Below are 20,676 nucleotides of genomic sequence, written 5' to 3'. Positions count from 1 at the left end.
ACTTCTAAAGTCTCTGTATGCATTAACCAAGTCAGTAAGATATACTTATAAACCTAATATATGGCACGTGGGTTCTCAAGCTAGAAGTTATATGGTACCAAGACTAGACCATGAGAATATCTGATTTTTTTTTGGTTTGACGGTTGAATAAAAATCAGAATCATTTGCGTCTCAGAATGGAAAAGTTACTGGCTTGGGCTCAGAATTCATGTACCTTCTTCAACTTTGTTTCAGATGAAAAAAAAAGTTGCATTAGGCCCAAAACAAATGGTGATAATTTTATTTGAAAAAATAAAAATTGGATCAATTTGGTCTCAAAACATTGTTTTGAAATGAAAAAAAATCTTGTTAATTTAGACAATCAAATATTTTGATTTTGCAAAATTTTCAATTTTCTGTTTTTGCTGAAACTATGCATTTGCATTCATCCAACTCTGTGAATAGTTTTGTTTGCCCCCAAACTGCATTTGTTCTTTGGTGAATAAGCACTCATCTGGGTAAGATGCCATTAAGATTTTTGATGGAGTGGAAAAGACCGCTGCAGTATTTTAAGTAGTGTTAGAGTGATGTTTCTGCTGTAATGGTCCAGGAATTAAGCAAGAGGCAAGGATTTCTTAGGGTGATATCTTTTATTGGACCAAATGCATAGCTGAGATAGTTAGACAAGCTTTCAAAAGCAAGATGCTCTTCCTCAGGTCTGAGCAGTAAGATTAGTAAGATGTTTTGTCTCTTACTGCTCAAACCTGACGAAGAATATTTTGCATTTAAAAGGTTGTCTAACTCTGTTTCAGCTATGCAGCTGGCCCAGAAAAGATATCACCCTAAGAAAACCTTGCCTCTAGTAGTATTTCAAGAAATGCATGTTAAATTTTGCACGTATAAGAATGGAGATAAATGAAAAGGCTAGTGTGAAACCTTTTCAACTTGACATGCAAGGGTAAGGTACACAGCATTGTTAGCAAGCATGGCAGGTATGCATGGCATTGTTAGCATGGCAGTTGATGTCCCATGATACCTCAGGTTGTCTACGTAATCCATTTTTTTTTGTTGGGAGTTGACAAATCTTTGGTTTTGAGAGTGATAGCAAGTGACAATGTATTTTGTATTTTCTGATCCAGCTTGAGTTTAAGAATGTTTCTTATTTCATATGGGAATGATTTCAGGATGCTAGTGACAAAACATTCAGGGAATGAACAGTCTAAAATTTCTGTAAACACCAGAATCAAGGCATTTATGAGTTTTAGTAGAAATTTTATTGAAGTTTGGTCATGTTGGTATATTGTGCATTTTAAATGTAAATTCGATTACTGGCAGTGGATTCAATTTAGTGGTAGAAATATAAAGAAACTAGAGTTGGGCTACAGATGAAACAATAATGTAACTGTTCTTTAGTTGAGAAAACAGTGAAATCAAGAGAACAAATGGTGTTTGGGAATATTTATGACAGAGGAAACATGCTGCATATGATTTATTTTGCCTGTTCTATGCAATGCAGTAGTTTTGTTCAGCTTTGAAGAGACATTTCTGATAACGAACACATGATGATAGGTGAATGGATGGCTCAGAGGATTTGCAAATGGGAACATAAAGCCTTTCATCTTTGGATCACTAGTTTGAATGCATCCCAGATTGAGTAACCAAGTTGTCACTATCAGATGTATAGGACCTGTTCCACATGAGGTTGTGTTTCAGTTCAGTTACAGTGGACAGGTGCTTGCATCTCCAGAAAGGCACCATCATAAATGGCACTCCTGTTGTTAGCTTCAGCAAAGAATCCAATTATTGTGTTAGGCAAAAAGACTAGGCTGCTCACTTCTTCTAGTATGGCATCTGCAGGTGAGGGATGAGGCAATTGTAGGAATTTCTGTGAATACATAGAAGGCTCCCGTTTTCAAGATAGTCACTTGGGTTTGCAAATACTTATGAAATTTCTCTTGAAATATATCAAAAATTTAAATAAGATTAAGAAAAATGTTAGGGCTTAGAGTGGGATAAGGAAACAGTTTATGATTGTGTAGGATAATTACTTAGTTAGCACTCTCAATACCTTTAAAAATACATCAGGGAAGCGCATCCCATTCACATCAGCAATGCAACAATGTTAAGCTCTGGTATTTTCACAAGTACTAATAGATCCTGAGCAATTACTGAAATTTAGAATGTACTGGTACAATAACAGTAGTGATTACATTAACTCTGGGGTCTCTGTGCAGTAGCTTGGTAAAGGAGTCACAGGGGTTTCACTCTGTGATGTGTGAGTGAGCGAATTTGCTGGTTCAATGCTATGCAGTATGTCTGATTGTAATTCACTCATCTCTTAATTTTCCACCAAGGATTTTGGTTTGGCTTTTGGTTTTGTGTAGACATACTCAGGTACTATGAATGATGATCAAGATATAACTCTACAGTATGAATATATAGGTGCCACTGTAACACAAGTGATTGCACAAGAGACTACGGCTATTACTCATTTCCTGATTGGAATAAACCTGATTGCCCAGGGTATGGAATAGTTCAGACAAGTTACGTGACTAATGACAGTATTAAATTCAATTTGCCTAGTCTCCTGGCTGCCTTTTTCATTCTGAAAGCTGAACTTGAAGCCAAACTCCATCTGTTTTATACCTCTTATAAAATACTGGAGTGAAATCCTGACTCCATTGTTATTGGTGAGTTTTGCCAGTGACCTCAGTAGGGGCAAGGATTTTTTCTTGAATAATGAAACTAGTAGAGCTGGGGGAAACTTTCCATCCAAAGTTGCCTTTTAAAAAAATGTGTTTTGACCAAAATGAATAGTTCCATGAAAAATCATAATTTTAGTCAAAATTTTGTTTAAAAAAAAATCAAAGGAAGCTTGGACATTTCTACAAAAGCTTTTGATTTTGGGTGGAGAAAAATACTTCTCTCTTTTGCTTTTAACCCTTTTCCCACAGGAAGAAATTTTAAATAGAAGCTTCAACTGAAAAGAAAAACACAATTTTAAGTATTTAATTTTTATTTAACTTAACTTATTTAATTTTTACCAAAACCCTGAAAAAATCTTGGAAAATTTTAAATGAAATTAATTGCTCTAGAAATATATTTTTATAATTAGTTTTATTCTCTGATATCATACATTTTTAAAAAGACAGTGGTGTTTCCTCAGGAATTAATATTGCGCTACAGAACTTGGATATTTTAAATGAAAAAACCATTGGTGATTTTTCATATAGCTATAGATATATAATATTTATGTATTAAGAAAGATCAACATGTTGACATTAATTAGAGATGATGAATGGCCTACTAGATATGTGATGTGCATAATCTAAAGTTTGTCTTGAGTCAAGACGTAATGTGGCAAAAAATTTCAAAATGTCACTTCATATCCTTTCTTTCCTTCTTGGCTTACATCTGCTTGCCCTCCAGTGGCACCAGGCCTGAAACACAGTGTTGCTGCTGAGAGCTAATGGTGAGCTCTCCAGACAAGTAGAACTGTTGTGGCGCTTGCATCCAAGGTTCCTTTGTTTCAAGATGGATTTTTCACCATTAATATGGTCAGTCTTCTACCAGCAGTGCTTAAACTTTTCTATCTGAAAAGTTTCTGTAGGTCCCATTGTATGTAATAGATGGGGGAAATTCTTGGCTGAGCAAAGAGGGCACCTTCCTCCTGTCTCTTTCATCACTGCTCCTGCTCTTGATCAACATTAGTCTCATGATTTGTCAAATTCCATGCATCAACATTGCTTTGGTAAGGGGCTCTTCCATCTCAACTCTAACAGAAAGGATAGTTCAGTGGTTAGGATGTTAATCAAAGCTGGGCAATGTGGGTGACCTTCCAGGGTGCTGTGTTCGGGGGAGGAGGGCACCAAACACAGATACATGCATGCGTGCACACACACACACACACACACACACACACACACACGTGTGCACACAGATGTGTAAGCAGCCTGTGCTCACAGCAGTACTCTCTCCCGGTTCTGCTCCATCCTGGCGAATCCGTGCCCCAGGCAGAAGAAGCAGGGCCAAACGCATCTCACCCCCCAACTCCAGCTGGTGCTCAGGAGGATTCATGCTGACCATGTGCAGGCAGAGTGGCGCCTGCTCCCCAGTCCACCTGCCTTGCTCCTGTACAGCAGCAGTACCTGCCTGCCCACCTGGCTGGTCCACCATGCTGCTCTGCCTCCCCACCAGATTGTGCCCTGTGCCCCAGCCTACCTGATTCTGCCTGCTGTAGGACTACTGACTAGAGTGGGGAGAGAGGAGAGTACCAAAATACAAGTTCATCCAGGTTTATAAGGCCAGCTGTGATGCTAACCTGAGACCTGGGAGACGCAAGTTCAATGTTCTTGTCGACCCTCTGTCTCCGGTGTAATTTTGCCAGTCACGTAGTCTATTTATGCTTCACCTCCTTGCCCTATCTCACCACAGAGGCAGGGTTTAAGGATAAACCCCTTAAAATAGCAAGGCATTCAGATTCTGTATATTCTCTCCAGATGTCCCCAACTAGTAGCCATTGCTCTAGGGCCAGGGCTGAGGCAGAGCTGAGAATCAGTGAGTCATAGCTTAGCTAGCTCTCCACCTCTGTTGCTCTAAGCAGAAACTTGGCACAACAGAGAGCCAGCCCATAAACTGTATTTTATTACTGACAATTTAGCAGCGACTGTAGCAAAGGGTAATATATAAATGCAGTCCAGAAAACTTAGTGGCAGTTGGCCCTGTCTTTTGGGCTATCTTTACTCTGCTGAGTATACCTATGAGACTGGCAATCTAAGAGTTAATGTGCTGTCTAGAAATGCGTGTGTGGGGCGTGATGGCTTCTTTTCTCTGGGTCTCCTTTCCTGTCCCATGTGTGAGCAGTCTTGCTCTCAAACCTAGACATGCAAGAGGTAAAGGGAAAAGTGGAGCTGAAAACCAAGGAAAATAACCCCTCTGCCCACCCCTAGTGGAAACTTTGTTACCTACAACATGGCAGCAGAGAGACTGGGCTGCTTAACTAAACCAAGTCTGTTTTATTATGTTCCTGTGTTTATTTTTCCTCTGTATTTATGACTTAGCATGTTGTTTCTTGGTGTGGAAAGGACTCTAAAGCTGTGGATATGTGCTGTAATTATACAAATTCCTCTGCATGAAGTCTGTTAAAAAGATTGATCTATTTTTATGAGGACACACACAAATACTCATTTTGATGGACCTCACTGGCATTTATTGCAGGCCTGCCACTACTAAAATTTAAAGCCAACCTTGTAAATTTTATGGAAACTACATGCTGCAATTATTAGCCTGAAGACCTCCTGTCTCGCAGGAATGAGTCAGATTTTTGCTTTCCACGTACATCATAGTTTACACCTGAAAGAGATTAGTGGGGACCACCAGTAGCTTGAAAACCTAATCTCTAGTATTTTGTTTCCAGTTTAGCTCAGAAAGATACTCCAGGTGTTCTAATTAATTAGTCATTGTAAGTCACTGTGTCACTATTGTGCATATAACAGCTGTTTTCCTGTTGCACTTTTTTCTTTAGGGGTGTTTTAATTTAAAAGCTAGTTAATATACTTAGAAGCATTTAAAATAATTTTTGTGACTGCAGAGAAAATGAACAAAAACAGCCCCTACCACCACAACTGCTGGCGGTAAGGGAAATATTCAGAGTATTTGAAATATTTGAAACTGAATGCTTTACATAATAACTTAATTATTTACAGTTCTACCTGAGGATAGCAGTGTTCAATCAATATTATTAATGGCCATGTTAAGGGAGGTAGTCAAGTACCGTGGTCTTTACTGCAGCAATACTCCCATTGCTGTTGAGATTTGGCCATAATCCTCTCAGCACCCTTGTGCAGTGGGTTAGCATTGTTTAACAGGTGGGGAAACTGAGTCACAGATTAGGTGGCTTAAGCCTAAAGTCACACAGAAAACTAATAGGGAAAAATGAGGAGAATGCCTGGATCTATGATGATCTATGATATAGCCCTACAACTGTGTTAAACAAAGAAATCTGGTTATTGAATTGCTTTCTAGTTTTCTACAGAGGGTATGTTAAATCCTTACTGATTGCCTGGGATTGATAAATGAGATGGTCTGCTGCAATGGACAGTTCAGTGACAACAGACAAAACGTTATTAGAGAAGAAAACTTGCAAGGGAGTATAACAAATTTGTGTTAGGTTTATTCTACTTCTCATTATGATGGAATCTCTTAAAACATTTTCATTCCCAGCCTTCAGCCATCCCCAAGGTTAGCATTAGGGTGGGTGCCCAGGTTCTTGTGAACCAAACTCCTTACCAAAGGACCCATTCCTGAAGCTGGATGAGATTTTTTTGGCCTGTTGGCATAACTTAATGCAGCTACCGAGCACTGTCCTACGGGACCTTTTCTGCACCCATGGACTGCTGTGGTGGAGGAGGTTTCCAATCATACCTCTGACCTCTCCCAAACACACTATATTAAAGGGTTAGTGCAGAGCTAACTATGCCACACCATGCTACTCTGACTGTGAATTCACCTAAGTCAAGAAAATCTTTTTGGCTAAACTGTAGCACAGGTGAATTGGTAAAACACTGACTTAGTGGCCCACTAACCACAGCTGGAGAAGTTCTGGCTCCTCTTAGGTTTCCATATAGTCAATATCCATAGTTCAAAGATCTGCTTGATGTTTAAAGTCTACATGAATAACTCTCCTTATAAGTCTGCAGAGCTAGCCCTAAATTGGCACTAGAGAAGTGAGTCAGTCTCCCCTGGGTCCAGGGTTCTCTTCCTAGTGCAGAAATCACGTTTGCTGTCCTACCATGTTCCTGTACTCATGTGTTCATTGAAGGATTGTGGGTGAGGGACAGGATTAATTTGGCAGAAACTTACTTATATGAGATTGAGGTGCATAACCCAGGAAAAGTCACAGATTAAAGTAAGGGTAGTGTCTGTAGCCATACTGGTTGGGATAAGTAAATTAAAAGTAAAGGTTAGTGAGCCTCCCCCCACCTTCTGATTAATGAATAGCTGTCATCAGGAAGAAATTTTCCACTTGTGTTCTCTGAAGCACTTAAAGAAGTAATACAAAGTTGTTGTGTTTCACTTTGCTGTATCTTGCTTTGGCTTCTTTGGCCACGTTCACACAAGCACGGACATTTGTTTCCCTGGAGACAAGAAGTAGTGGCACACCTTGTGCTGCTGCTACTTGTCTTTGGGGAATGCCTATGCCATGCATCCTTTGGCACATGGCAGGTTACTGCAGATGGGATAGGGGAGGTGGGGGCGAACAACTTTGCTAGCCCCAGCAGCTTTACCTGGGGGCCTCTGGGAGCTGCAGCCATGGTGTTCCTGCAGCTGGGAGCCTGGCGGGCAGCCAGGGCATAGCTCCAGCAGGCCTGGCTCAGGTTTTGGGCAACACACTCTGCCACCACCTGTGCCACCCCACTTTTATTAAAGCATGGGTTTTTTGACCATGGGACCTGTGGGGTAGCAGTGCGGGGAAGACTGCATGTGCAGTGTAAGGTGCTGCAGACGGGTCCCCAGGGCCACATACTGCATGCCCGTGCTCATCTGGATGCAGCCTTTGAGACAGGAATGAGAATAGGGGAAGCATTTTTTCCTTCTTAAGGCAATACCTTTGTTCTGGTTGCCCTACCTGAAAGTGGTTACAGGGATAATTAATTAGGAAGATGCAACTTGATGCTATTTTTAAACAGCCACTTGGATCATAGCCAAAAGGATCTTGATGAAATGTACTGGATCTAGCCAGAGAAGTGGAGGGGAAGTTCTTCAGTGGAAGGTAAAGTAGATATATAACAAAATGTGGGGGGGAAGGAGGAGGGGAGAGAGAGAGAGAGAGAGAATATGCAAGCCTTGGGCTTAGGGAGAATTGCCACTGAAGTGCCTATAAGCCTTCCTTATCAAAGCAGCCTGGAATAGTGAGAGGGTATGTCAGGATTAGAAGTTGACAGTAGTAATCTCACTGCACTATGAGGTGGAAGAATAATTCAGTATAGCATTAGCCTGTTCGCTATACCTAGAAAATATGTTTGCTGGAGTGCTCACCTCTGGGATTCAGGAGTTCCAGGATGGAAGGCCATTATAAAGTCACTGTGGTTTTATTAGAGGATGTGGGCTTTCAGGTCTGATCTTTACACACAGCAAAATAATACAAAGGATCTTGAAAAAGACTGTTTTTGAGGAGTCTAGGCAAAAAGAGGAGGTCTAATCTTTGTTATCATAATGCCTGGGAACAGTTGGAATGCTTACCAGACCATTAGGAGAGATGATGGACTTAAGGCAAGATGTCAAAATGACTTGAAATGGAGCGGAGGGTGCAGGAAAGCTTTTTTTTTTTTTTTTTTTTGCTACAAGCCATGTGAAGAACCCTTAAAGGAAATGGATCTTAGAATGATGGACTCCTCTGGATCTGTGGATGATGATGATGTACAGTTTAATAGTGACCAAAGAACACACCAATAAATTAATGACAAAATAAAAGGCATCTTGGACTTACTATGAAGCAGCTGCTCTGCAGTTTGTTCAAGATCTCCAAACTGGACATTTTTCTGCCTAACCTCCTTTAGGGGTCTGCTTCAGTAGATGGATCTGTTTGTAGGCCTGGACTCAAAATGGGTTTTGGGTGCTTGTTACTCTTTTGGTTTGAATTGATGTGCCTTTTCTTTCGCATGTGATTCAGCACGCCTGCTTATATATTTATGTGCCTGTGAAGTCTTTGGCAGTTCAGCACAGATCTTTGTGTTCTAGCACTTAGGTGAGAATGGATTTATGCATAAGAAAACAGAATCGTTGTGTATGCTTGGTATGTTTGCTTTTTTGAATGGAAAGCATATGCTAGCATTAGGATGAGGAGTACAAGTGGGGCCATCCACCTTTTCTCAGTAATTAAGAGTGTAATTGCAGTCCATTGGAGCAGACTCGATTAGTAGAGTCTTCTGGAGCATGGCAATTACCATGCTGTAGCCAGCCTCCACGTCTCAGGTATCAGCTCACTTGAGGTTTAGATAACATGCCCCCGCCACCATTTGAAGCACGGGGACACTGATACATGAGGCCCTCCGGGCACTTTAATTAAAGCAGCTCTTGAAACTGCTCTAATTAAAGTACCCCTCCCCCACCACACATACATACACACACACACACACACACACACACACCCTGGAGCATGTGTAAAAATGCCCTCAGTGTTTAGGACACACCTGCACAAGAAATGGGTGTCCAGTGTTCTGGGCTCCCCTCACTCTGAAGCAGTCTTAACCCAGGTCCTTCTGCATTTTTAGGAAAGTGTCTACACCACCAAACTAGGCCAGGCAGTTCTGTGAAGGCACCTTCCACCCCTACTGTTTGAAACTTGCCTCTCGGGCAGCCAAGAGTGCAAAATTTCTAGGACCTGCAGAAAAACGAGTAAGAGGGAACCAGACTGAGACCACTGAGGAGGTCACCTTCCCTTGGAGGGACAGAACCGAGTTCTGGACCGTAGGACAGCTTTTATATTTTGCATGAAATACTTATTGGATACAAAGCATAAACAGTATGGAGACTAGGGGCCATAATCCAGGCCTTTCATACAGGGAAATGACTTCCTTATAGTAGGGTACAGAGTGAGGCTCCCTCTTGCTTGCTTTTCTTTTGTCTCTGGGAATTTCATGCTCTTGGCTGCTCTGTAGGGGTGTGTGAAGCAGGCCCTATTCAATTCGGATTCGGCCCGAATCAGGAACAGTAATTTGATTCATTGATTCAGATCACTGTCCCTGATTTGATTCGGCCAAATCCGAGTCTGAAGATTCGATGCTGATTCAGCGAATCAGCGATTTTTGGACATAGACACAGCTTTAAAAGTTTTTTTCTACATACCTTATGGTACCAGGCATGGCTTATGAGCGCTGTGATGCTAAGGCGGATGGAGAGTCACACAGGAGTGTGGGGGGGCCCTCCACATACTTGGCAAACCCAGAAGTGGACCGGAAGTACTTCTAGTCCACTTTACTGGGTCTGCCAGGGAGTGCACAGGATTTTGTAAAGCGGGGTGTGGGAACAGCCACCAGCACTGCAAGGGTGGTTATACTCCCTACTCCCAACTCCCCCCATCCCAAGCAGACAGAAGCAGCAGTGGAAGACTTCTCAAGGTAGTCTCAAATCAAGTCAGAAATTTCCCTCTGCATTATCAGCCCCCACCTCTCTTTTCCTCCATGCTCAGCATCACATCACCTTTCCTCTGTTCCCCCCCACCCCACCAGCTACAGTCCCTAGTTGTCCTGGGGATCTGGGGGAGCCAAAACCAGCAGAAACAGAAGCAATGGTGGTGGTAGCATGGGGGTTTCCTTCCTCTGTACCTGCTTCCAGGCAGGCAGGGAACACCTGAGGGGGCTGAGCAGGAAGAAGGAACCTGCCCATTGCTGCTGCTGTTGCTGGCTTGCCTGGTTCATCATCCAGGTGGAGCAAGGCAGGAGTAGCTGTGGAGTCCTTCTGTCCCCAGGTCATCAAGGACAGAAGCAGCAGTGGGCAGGAGAGGAGGGGATTGGGAAGGCTAGGATTTGCCACAAAGGGGATGGGGAATTCTTACTTCCTTTGGGGACTTAAAATCCCCAACTGCTGCTTCCATGGCATTAACTGTAAGGGGCTGTATCAGTGCCACTGCACTCATTCTGGATCTACTCCTGAATGGAGAAGGAAGGGTATCAATGTAAAGACAATTAACATTTTTTCTTCATAATTCCATTGACACTTCATGTATTTCAGAGCAGAGTACTAAATCCTGCATTTAATATCCAAATCCCATTAATGGATAACAACAGGGACTCATCCTTTGCACCCTGCCAAGATATCTGTACTCCACAGGGACAGTGCAGATGAAGACTTATAGGTTTAGACTATCTCAAATAACGGAAAGGAAGTTGTTTCAGTGGTGGGACCACACCTGTGGAACTTCTTGCCAAAAGAAATAGGGGTTAATTCTATCTGGATTGCTCAGGTCAAATGTAAGAAATCCTTTCCAAGAAAGTCCTATCCATTCTATAAATAATGCTACACAAAATAAAAAATGAGCATTAGAATTTATGCTTTTGCATTCACATGGGAGTGGTGTGGAACAAAATTGTATATGGAGAGATACTAATGTTAAGGTGCCTGCCTTGTTGCTTTATTTTTTATGCTGCTGTCTGGAAAAGTCTCCTTTAACCTTCCAATCCAGTTAGGGATAGGATTTTTTTTCATATTAGTTCTTTGAATCTGGGTTTTTTTGTACCAACTCAACTAATTTCTTGTTTAAATTGTAGTTTATGATTCAAGTTACTTTAAACCTTGATCAATCTCCTTTGTCATCAATGCAATTTTAATTGAATAAATCTCATAAAGATCCTTGTTTTCTTAGCATTATAAACTAATTTGCCCAAACTACTTCAATGATACAGTTTAACACTGATTTGCCTTAAAGTTGATACCTTTAGCAAGCACCCATGTCAATGTGAATTCCTGGCTCCTTAGCTAGAAAATAGGCACAGTATTAACATGTGCAAAATGCAAATGGAATTTGCACCAAATGCAACATAATACGCTTTAATTTGATTTGACATTACATTCCAGCCCCTCATCTTTGCATGATAGCTATTGCAAAGATGTAATTTTAGTTTGAAGTCTTAAATTTTACCTTTGGTACATTCCAATAGATGAAAATTGAGGAGGGAAAAGTTATAGTGCAGTTATGGACACATGCAAATTAAATTTTGACTTTGATTATATTTTGTTGCGCTTGCTATTTGAGATGTGCACTCATTCTATTTTTCTTTTTGGTGAATATTTATCCTGATGGCCATCACTAAATAATTGCTTGGTGTCTAAAGCTCTTTTTTACATGACGGGCAATTCAAAACCTTGATCAAGGTCAATTGTTAAGGTGTCGAAATCTGAAAATTTAATCATCCCCAAGAATGAAATGATACTCAGAATTATGCCTTTAAGAAAAGCTACTATTTACCAAGGAAAGCATTTTTTATATCCAGTGATCATAGTAATTTCTAAAGTGGAGCGTCTTAGAATTTGCTGTGACTTATTCACTTGAGAAAATGGTCAGCTATTCATTTACTTGGGAAAGACTAGACAGCTAGTCAAAAAAAACAGACAAAATCTAGTCTGATCAAGAGTTACTTGGGTTTTGTCTGCAACTTCGAAAAACTTGGGGCATTAGCCACTGTTTGGTCCACTTCCTGTGCCTGTAAAACACATCTGTGCCCCAAATAATCCCAAACTTATTTTGACTTTATTTTGTACTACATTGTATAGTCCTTGACTAAGCCAATCTTCTTCAGTCCAACTCCAATACAGATGGAGATTGCACATATAATACTAGACATAACAGAAATCTTGCTGAGTCCCCCAAAACACTACTCACTGTTTAAGTGGTTTGCCTGCTGTTCTTGGACTTAAGAATATTGAAAGCCACTTAGTTGTATCTTGATACTTTAGCCACCTTAACAAGTCCTAACCATGTTGGCTAAGTACAGGCAGTTAAAATACCTAAGGCTGAATTGAATCAATCTTCTCAGTTTAGTCTGAGCTGCATAGATTAAACCAATAAGCAAGCAAACAGACATTCACTTTTGATTCCAGAAATGCAGCCACTTTCCTACAGTGGCTCAGGCCAGAAGATGGGGGTGCTAGAGCATACCTCCCTGCTCAGCTGGAGCAGGCAGCTTGGGCCACAGCTAGTCTGCCCACCTTGCAAGGAAGGGTTTGCAGGGGAGGTGCAAAGCATCCTGGGATGCTGGGGACTGTGCGTTAAGTTGAATCTGGAGGGAATCTGGGACAGAAGTTCAATAAACTGATTTAACCTAAATCAGTTAAGTTTGATACTATATCTTAAACCAGTTTTGACAATGTTGAACCCAGGTTATGTGCACTGAACTTCTGTTGTGTTATTGATTTGAACTGTTTTTCAGTCACTTATAGCAGTTTATGTGTAATTTCTGTCCCTAGCCATACTGCTTGGCTAAGCACAGCTCTGTGACAAAGCCACTGTCTATACTCAACTTACTGGTAAATATGGGTATAGCTAGACAATACATGGTAATCATTACTCCTTTTCACTGAGAAGAATGCTGACATCTTTGTGCCTTTAGCTACAATATCAGGAGAAGCTCACCACAAAAATGGAGAGAAGTATATTTCAGATCTCATTCAGAAGGTCTATGTCTATGGCTGCTTATTCTGTTTCTTGAAACAAGTCTCCTCTCATGCTGTATTTATAATTTAGATGCAAACTCAGTACTCCACTCAGTGAAAATCTCAAATAGTAGTGGGAGCTGGAGTGTGTGTGCAGCAATAATTTTATTAGCAAGTGAGGTTGGTCTCCAATTTCAGCCGATCTACGGGTGAGAAGCAGTAGAGGCATAATTGAATGCTTGAGAAGCCTGGACATCAGCAGCGCACAAAGCAGCATCAGTGCCTGCTCTGCCTGTGGAGTGGTGATGTGCAGGCCAATAGTACAGCTGCTGCTATTTTTGCACTTCTTTCAAAGTTGGTACCTTCCCCCTTTCTTATGCTACTGCCAAGCAAGGCCCTGAGATTTGAACATTTTTCTTGGTCCTGATTTTGAGAAAAAGATTGAGAAATAACACTGGTACTTGGGAGATCGTGGCCACTTCCTATCAGCTTTTCAGGCCTGCCTTAACTGTCCTGGGAGCCCAGGAATTCAAAGAAGTTCTTTTGAAATCTTAGATTAATCAGCACATTAGTGCAACATGCAGAAGACCTGTACTACTGAGTACTCAAGACAGCACAACTATAATGGTATAGTGTAGTGCAAACAGTGATATGCTGTACACTTGGTACTTTTATTTTTGACAAAGATCCCTTGTGCTAGGCACTGTACAAACACAGAACTTCATCTACTTGGATGGTATCCTACTGAGCCGAGTTACCACCAGTCCAACTACCTAATGTACATGCAGCCTTAGAAAATCAGCACTTTTAATTAAGGAATTCTTGTTTCAGTACTATAGTAACAATACCACTGTTGCAATTTAGAAATTGTTACCATGTTCACAGTAACATAACATTTGAATTTTTAGAGAGTTTTTTCCACTGTAAATAAAGAAAAATTCAGGAATCCCTAAAATGTTTTCATGTTTGATGATGCTTTGCTGTCCTGAATTATGTTGATTTTATTTTCAACTGAAAGCTAAATGTTTAAATTATTAGGCCATAAGTATAGAGTTGGTTGAATATTAGACATTGTGTTTATAATAAATTCTGCATGTGTATTATGTTTTCCTATTTTCCATCTTATTAATTTTTTCTTACAAATATTTATGTCCCTGGATTTATTGAACTAACTTGAACTCAATGCTGCTTGACACCTGCTAAGTATCTGACCTTGTAAGAACATTCTTTGTTGTGCAACTAGTGCAAGCATTCTTAACTAGGACACCATAGTACTCTGGGGTGCCCTGAGATCCTTTTAAAACAGTGGTGCCCAACCTTTTGGCCTTATAGACTGAATGAGTGGTGCAGGGTGAGTCCATAGGCCTGATCCAGTCCATGGGCCTGATCCCAGAGACCTGGTCCTGCAAGCCATATTGTGGCCTTGGCCCTAGCCCTGTGTGTATTGGTTGGGCCCTGCATCCCAAGCCATCTAAACACTGAAATAGACCCTGCCACCCCAAGCCTGGGCCCTGGGTGTGCCAGATCAGGCCCCGCTGCTCCAAGCCCTGTACTGGTGGGTTACCCTCCATGTGTACTGTACAGGTCCTGCAGCCCCAGCCCTGTATTGGTGGGTTACCCATTTAAGGCCATATCATCTGACTTGTGGGGCTTCAAAGTTTGGCATTGGAGGAGCAGTGGCAGGGTTAATTGCGACTACTCTCTCCCAACCCCCTGCCAAATTTCTGGACCCTTGGAAACCCCCATGGGCCAGATCATAGGGCTCTGTGGGCCAAATATGGCTGTTGGGCTGGGGTTTGAGCAGCCCTGCTTTTAAGGGTGCCATGGAGTGCCAGGCAATATTAGCAAACACCTACATATGATTCACAAGATAACTCTAGAGATTTCAAATAGGAATCCATAGTATCAAAACCATTCTCACATATTGTGGTCTCTTTGAGCTCTTTGCAACAGAAGAATTGCTCTAATATTTCTCCATAGTTTAAAAATCCAGCAAAAGCTAAGAGCTGGCATTTTCTGAAGGGTGTCTTGAGTCTAACAAGGTTGATAGCAGCTGGAATATGGATATGTTTACACTGAAATCAAATGTCCAGTGTAGCTGCCGGTTACACATCCACACCAGCTCTTTTAAGTAGCTTACTCAAGTATTGCATGGTGTAGCTGTGGTAGCATGGAGCATAACATAACTGAAACCATATTCCAGACCCTGGATAAAATACTTGGGCAGCTAGCCCATAGTATACTGCCAGCTATATACAAGGTAGCTAGGTTACACATTTGACTACAACCTAGACAGATTCTCAGTGCACACCAAATTCAGTAGTAATACTCACAACAAGCAATGTTGTAATGCTTCCAATTGAGAAACCCGAAAGTTGAACTGGACTCACAGAAAAGAAATTAAAAAAACACCTGTTCATTTTACATGGGAAAAAGACTTTGCTATTTCAAAGGTATAGGTTATAGCAGTGTTGGTCTAGGACATAGGCAGACAAGGCTCTTTGGGTAAATCTGATATCTTAGCAAGCTTTCAGGTATAAATACCCTTTGCCAAGTTGAGGAAGCATCTGCAAACACACCTGCCTGACAAAGGGTATTTATACCCGAAAGCTTGCTAAGAAGAATTTTTCCAACTATTTGAGTTGGTCTAATAAAAGATATCAGATTTACCCAAAGAACCTTGTCAGCCTTGATATTTCAAAGGGTTTTTATATTATTATTATTATCTAAAGATGCCTATTAGAGATTGGAAAAGACATGAAACAAGACTGCACTTTTATGCTGCCTTCCATTTGAGGATCTTAGTGTTTTACAAATGCAAATGAGTTAAGTTGCACAAAATCCTGGAATGGCTATACCTTCCATTAACAGGGATAGAGATACAGACCTGGACATGGAGACTGACAGAAAGGAAATGACTTGCCCAAAGTTGCACAGCAAATCCAACAACACCCACTATCCAGATCACTTAATACTATTCTATGTTTAAACTGCCAAGATATGTTATTAAAGAAAATGAGTTCAAACAGGAATCCCTGAAACATTTCTGTGACAGTGGTTAGATTGAAAGAGACTTTTTTTTCCTCACTGTCCCACTACTGAAATGTCACAACAAGTACCTTTATCTTGTAGCCTAAAAATACATCAACAGCTATGAAATGTTTCCATTTTGGAAAAAGAAAGTGTTTCATTTTCTTTTAGGTTATTTGTTCCCTCTGCCTCTTCCCCACTCTGTGAGGGATACATCCAGTTTTATCATCCCTTCTTGACACCTTAAATGAAATTATTAAAAGTGTCAGAATATGAGGCGATCAACTTCTTCTCTCCAAACTGTAGATCTGTAGGGAATTTTTCTCTGCATGATACTATTTTAACCTATTCACAATAAATGTGTTGCTGATGGAGCTCCAAAAATGTGGTGTCTTTTCCTTCATTTTCCTGACTTGGTCTTGTAGCTTTTTTCCTTTTGGGGAGAATTGACACCCACAAATTCTACTGCCCCATTTAGAGGAGGCTCTATGGTATGTCCCAGGAGAGGGGTCATGTAAGGTAGAACTTCAGGATGAAAAGTTAGATCATGTCCATAGTCAGTAGGAACAAGAGTCATATTTGAGAGAAATAGTGTGTTTTCCTTCCTCAATTTATATTTGGTTCCTGATTTATATTCCTTCCAGATTTATATTTGGTTATTTTAGCAATTGTAGTTAGTTATAGTGTTATAAATTGTATAAAGGCATGGGAAAGCCAGTCATGTTACTCACTGCCTACCAGGGCAAGTACAAAAACAACAGGTACTAACAGACAAAACTGGGTTACTGTGCAGAATCCATTGTTTTACAAGAATCATTGCATTCTTGTAGACTAAGACTACAACAGTATTACCAATTCATGTGATTTTATTATATACCTCATAGTTGATGTTTTCCTTCAAAACCAAGCTCCTGGGGAAACATTATTACCCAAATATTAACGAAAAAATGGTGTTTTTAATGAATTCTGCATGCCTGCTTGGTTTGCCTACTTCCCTTCATTTTAATTTTTATTCACTGAAAAAAGTTATCATCTCTCTTGGTTGCAGATTAAAATTTGAAAATATGAATCTTGGATGCCACAAAACTAGGCAGCAAAGAGGAAGGATGGGAAATCATGAGATTTTTACCAATAATTTTTAAGTATTTTTCATGGGTTTTGGGTTTGACTCAATATTGGAAAGATTCAGGGTTACTAATATTGTCACTAGGCATTCCCAGGTTTGTTAGCTTGCCTTCCAGTGTTCAGTTCAAGTGCTTTTGCCTAACACACACGCACAGGATGGGAGCTTGTACAAAAACAGAAAACACGGCAATGTGGGGTATGTATGCACAATTCAGCCTTACTAGCTAGGATATTTTTGTGCTTAAGTACAGATTAGCAAGTGCATCAGTTTGCATGAGATCTGAGAGTTTAGGACTAAATTGTAATTTAATTTGCTGGTGTTTTATGATTTGAGGGAGGGTGCTACTTATGGCCCTGCATGGAGAAGTAGCGTAACTGAGTGAGGGGAACAATGAGGGCAGCAGCTCTGACTTCACAGCCTTTACGGGGTGTGATGTCAAGAAAAGTTGTCACTGAAGCTGATGGCTGGCTATGCCATTGAAGCTGCCCTATTATGCCTCTGATATAGAGCTAGATGAAAACTTCAGTTAAGTATCCACAAATATTATTGGGAGAAAGAGCCTAAAAGATTTGAGAATAATTTGAGTATTGTTTAATTTATTGCTTGTTTGTCATGAACATTTGTAATAATGATTTGTTTAATATCACAAAAAATTGAAGTCTTCAATATGTTAGTGAATCTATTCCTGCAGAAAGTATCTCTTAATCTTTTGTGAAACTGTTATCATCTTATTCATAAAAAATTTAGTTCACCAGTAAGGGAGCAAAAACAGTTCCATGTGGGCAAGGTGACTAATCACATAACATGGAATAGCAAACAGTCAAAGATGCAGAGGAGTGACTGGCTTGCAAATGATCCATAGACTGAAATGTTGGGGGAAAAAAAAAGAATCCATTCAGTCTTGGAAAAAAAAAATCCACTTATAAACAAATTAATGAAAATCAGTTTTCCAATAATTTGTGAGTTGAAATGGTTTTGTTGTCAGTGCAATGTTTATTCATACATATGTGTTTGTATTTTATGAGTTAAATATTAACTCAAGCCATATTCTTGTCCAGGATCTACTTAAAGTTCAGTATCTGAATCAAATAAAGATGTTACAAATATGTTGTATATTCCAGTCATACAGTTCTGATTATTTTTATAATTCACTTAGAGAAATAAGCAACAGAAGCAGATGAATTAAGGGGAAAAGAATTGTTTTAAAACAACTATCCTTACTAGAAACTGAGGAAAACCTATGTAAAATAATTAAAGGGAATTGTCTACAAACTGGATGCATTTCCTTTTTTTTTTCTATAAGGCTTTGTCTACCAGTAACATTCTAATGGATGGGGCTAGAATTTTACTGATACATTTCTCTGGTCCTATACAAAGCCCTAATTAATAGTGTAACAACTGTTGGGTGAGTGGGGCATGAGTTCCAGGCCTAGCATAAGGGCAGGGGAGGCACCAGAATGGATGTAGGGAGGGCACCTCACCCACCCACCCTCTCTTCCCCATCTCCTTCCTCCCTCCTTCCCCACCCTGCACCTTCCATGCATTGGCTTCAGCTCTGGCAGTGAGGAGGGCAGAAAAGTCCCTCACCATGCTGGAGAAGCAGCAGCTGCGTTTTGCAGCTGTATGGGGAGGAGGATTTCACTTCCTTTTTGTCACGGAAAACCAATTTTTTGGCCACTCAATATGCATATCAGTGATAGAAAAAAGCAGAGACATCTTCCTGAACAGCAGCAAACCTCCTGCTGCTTCTCCTGTGCCACTGTTGCTTCTTTCTCTGCCCTGCTGCCGGAGCCAGTGCTGCTGCAGGGAAGGTGCAGACTGTGGGGAGCTTGGTATTGCCCAGGGTGCCATACTGGCCAATTATGCCCCTGGCCCTACTTACTATGATCATTACAGTTATTTCCCAGGTCTGCCATGAGTTGGGATCCCCAGTGTACATGGGATTATACTAACACAAAATAAGAGTGAGTGATCCCCAAGGAGGTTACAATTAAAAAAAAAAAAAATGGTGAATCTTCCTCAGGGAAAAATCTGTGACCCCACTATACAAAAAGATATTGCATCCAGGCATAGGAGGAGACATGATGGAATACATCCTTCAGGAATCCCGGAATTTATTGGTTCACACAGATGGAAGATGCACTGAGTGTAGGTGACATTGGTTCTGTCCAGGAAGTGAGATGTCAGACCAGGGGTAGGCAAAATACAGCCTGTGGGCTGGATCTGGCTCTCAGAGGGAATTTGTCCAACCCACAACAAGTCCTCTGTACTGCCACTGCTGCTCCGAAGGGCAGCCAGAAAGTGGCGGTGGCAGCAGCGGAGCCACAGGGCAGCCCAACACAGGCTCCAGGTGGCTGTAACAGGGAGCACTGGGCAGCGGCAAGGGGGAGGAGCTGCTTTTCCCTGATGCTGAGCAACAGTTTTTGCCCCACTGGCACTGCTGCTGCCACCCTTCAGTGTGAGCAGGTGAGTATGGAGCAGGTGCAGGGTGGGCCAGATTGGGTCTGTGGCACAGGCCCCACTGCTACCACAGGATTGGAGCCAGTGGTGGTGGCAGACAGAAGAAGCTGCTGCCGCCTGGTCTGCCACCTATTAGCATGAGCAGGCGAGTCTGGAGCAAGTGCGGGGTGGACTGGGTCAGGGATGTAGTGTGGATTCCTGCTGATCCACTCCCACTGGGGTGAGTCCAGAGTGGGTGCAGGGCACACTGGGGCTGCATGCTGTTGGTGGTGGCAGGGAGGCACTGCAGGATGTGCGGGCTCCAGGCTGTTGCTGGGCAGAGGTGGGTGCTGGCTGGCCCAGGGGGGCATGTGAGGGGGCTCCCATGCACACCCCACCATAACCACACCCTCCCGCACACACAATCACACACCGCACCCACCCACACCCTCCCCACACCCCTCCCCACATGCACCCTCCACACACACCTGCACACTTCTGAGGGAAGCTCTGCTCACTTCCCACCACACACATGCACCCCCGCACACATTCCTAGCCACCTCAATGCACACACTCCCAGCATCCCCACACACCCCAAGACACCCTTCCCCTCCACACACCCCACTAACTTCATACCCACCCACACATCCCCATAAACACACCCATACCCACCAACCCACATCCACACATACCTTCACACCCCACATACATATATATGCACACACACACAGACACACACATACAGCCCCTCACAAATCCCATACCCCCCCACACCTACCCACACCCCCCACAATATATAAGAGTAAGACTTCATTTTGAGCTATTATGCAATCATCTCTCTATATAGGATGCAAACACACATAAATCAGGACAAAAATATTTTATTTAAAATAAAATTAACGCTAAAATATGTTATTATGGATGTTTGGTTTTTAGTATATAATTTGTTGTTT

Source organism: Alligator mississippiensis, chromosome 2, assembly GCF_030867095.1.
Source record: "Alligator mississippiensis isolate rAllMis1 chromosome 2, rAllMis1, whole genome shotgun sequence".
In the NCBI taxonomy this organism is placed as follows: domain Eukaryota; kingdom Metazoa; phylum Chordata; order Crocodylia; family Alligatoridae; genus Alligator; species Alligator mississippiensis.
Note: the sequence above shows the minus strand (reverse complement) of the source record.